Raw genomic sequence first — 2128 nt, forward strand, 5'->3', positions numbered from 1 at the left:
CGCTGCTCATTGAGCAGCTCATATATTAAACTGATTTTTGGAACTGGGCTGTGGAAAAGAGGCTTGCCTCGTCCCAGCCACGGGTTGCCTCGGTATAGCACTACCTCCGAGTGCGGCCCACTTCCCTCTGGGGAAGACACATTCAATCCAAAACAAAGTCAACGGTATAGCATTCTTTTATGTTTACAGGAGCCCCGCCCGCCCTTAGAGGGGGAAGAGGTGAAAGAGGGATGATAATTCAGACAACAGACAATGGCAGGAACGGCCGCTGGCCTACGTTTTCTGAAGTGCGCAAAGCACTACCACAAGGACCTAGGGGTAAGTGGATTTTTTCACCGAGGGCAGACGCTGAAAAAGCATACTTACCTGACGCGGGAGGTACTGTGATCAAGGAGGCAGTCCTCTCAAGGCGAGGCCCTTTCATTGCACTTCGACTGGGTTGACCCTTGCGATTACCCCAAATGTGGGTAACTCGAGCGTATAATTTCTGGTAGTGGGGACCTGCGTTCGCGCTCGTCCCCGCAAAAGTCATCCAAACTATGTCTATATGGCCCTCTTACTGACTATCGAGGGTATTTTTGCTTTTGCAGTGGACCGTAGACTTGCAAAGAAAGCAAAGGACGCACAACTGGCCAAGGTGTTGGCACGTTTGGAGGGGTAGAAGTGCATTGGAGAGACTGGAGGAAGGAAAAGGTGAGTTTCGGGGCGGTGCGTAACTTTGCTGGCTGTTTTTGTTCAAGGCCTGTCTGCTCTATTGTGTGTAAAGTCCTGTTCGTTTGTATTTGCAGGTTGTGCGTGCCGTGCCGTGCTGTGCTATGCGCGCGAAGGGAAAGGAAATGAAAGGAAACCAAACGGCCGATCGACCGAGCGAGCGAGCATAGAAGGGCATTCGACTTGGACCGTGAGTACACTTTGAACCTTTTGAGCGGTTTTATTGTCACTGGAGCCGCTTTTAGAAATGCTATTGCTATCGTTAGTGTATCCTTTGTGCGAGCAAGCGAGTGAACGAATGAACGAGGGAAGGAAACAAACTAGCAGAGTAGTAAAAGTATCGAACCTTTTTCCCGATTCGTTTGCAGTCTGAATCCAACCATTGTCGACTTTCAGTGCCGTTTTTCGCGCGCCTCCTCTTGGAAGTGTGCGAGTGTTTTGCCACGTCACGATGGCTTAAAACTGCGTCTCAGAAGTGTGCGTTTTTTTCCTATTCATTTTTTCGTTCGTTATTTGGAATGATTTGATATCACAGAAGTAGAATTTGACATCATAAACTGTTCATCTCGCGCGTGCTCACTCGCTCGCGCGCGCTCTGTAAGAAAAGTCGATCGCACTAGAGTTTTCGCCATTAGCTGGCCGATTTTTGACAAAAAGGTTTGCCCCCCCTCGTTTTTTGCTTTGATTTTGTTCCTCACTCACCTACGGCTCTCTATGTGAAATTGTGGTGTATGGAGAGCTATTTATTGGGATAAAACGTTTAGAGATGTTCGCAAGACAAAAAATTGAAGCCTACAACACGGGGTATTCCCAGGCGGTCACCCATCCAAGTACTAACCCCGCCCGACAGGGCTTAACTTCGGTGATCGGACGAGAACCGGTGCTTTCCCTGTGGTATGGTCGTAGACGAGGAAATGGGGTCGAAATTCTGCTTGTTATCGGCCAGGTTCAGGCTGTAAAGCGGCCACATCCCTGAGTGTAGGCGAATTTGAAATTCTAAAGCCCTAGTTTCGTTACTCTAACCCTAAGAAATCGATACTCTAACCCTAAGAAATTGTTACCCTAACCCTAAGAAATGGTTACCCTAACCCCGAAGTCGTTACCTAACCCTAATGTATTTTCCTCAACCCAGTTAACACATTGAGGAGCATCGATTTGAAGCACTATTCCCTAGGGAGGGGAGGGAGGGGTCCCAAGAGACATAACGTGTCCTAAAAACCTATTATACAATGTTTTAGCTCCGTAGGTGCGTGTATCTGGCTTTAAAATCTTACAGTGAGGAGATACCAAACGGGTCAGCCTCTGGGACCGTCTGCGGGACTCGCAAGGGCTTGTGGGGGCGACCTGCTACTATCCACCATAAACCGTGGGAAGGATCCCTCGACCACCCCCCTCACCCAGGGCATGCTTCGGCATC

At 49.1% G+C, this 2128-nt stretch overlaps 2 non-coding genes and 1 pseudogene across 2 annotated transcripts; 2 read left to right on the top strand and 1 right to left on the bottom strand.

Moving 5' to 3' along the window:
* Positions 1 to 126, top strand: LOC136278563 (U2 spliceosomal RNA; annotated as a pseudogene).
* Positions 127 to 358: 232 nt separating this feature from the next.
* LOC136278551 (U1 spliceosomal RNA) lies at positions 359 to 522 on the top strand. Its single transcript, XR_010716398.1, has one exon. It is a non-coding gene; the product is annotated as a U1 spliceosomal RNA (small nuclear RNA).
* A 978-nt stretch (positions 523 to 1500) lies between these two features.
* On the bottom strand, positions 1501 to 1619 carry LOC136278565 (5S ribosomal RNA). Its single transcript, XR_010716408.1, has one exon. It is a non-coding gene; the product is annotated as a 5S ribosomal RNA (ribosomal RNA).
* Positions 1620 to 2128: the final 509 nt, after the last annotated feature.

The sequence above is a fragment of the Pocillopora verrucosa genome, unplaced genomic scaffold, assembly GCF_036669915.1.
Source record: "Pocillopora verrucosa isolate sample1 unplaced genomic scaffold, ASM3666991v2 scaffold_26, whole genome shotgun sequence".
Classification (NCBI taxonomy): domain Eukaryota; kingdom Metazoa; phylum Cnidaria; class Anthozoa; order Scleractinia; family Pocilloporidae; genus Pocillopora; species Pocillopora verrucosa.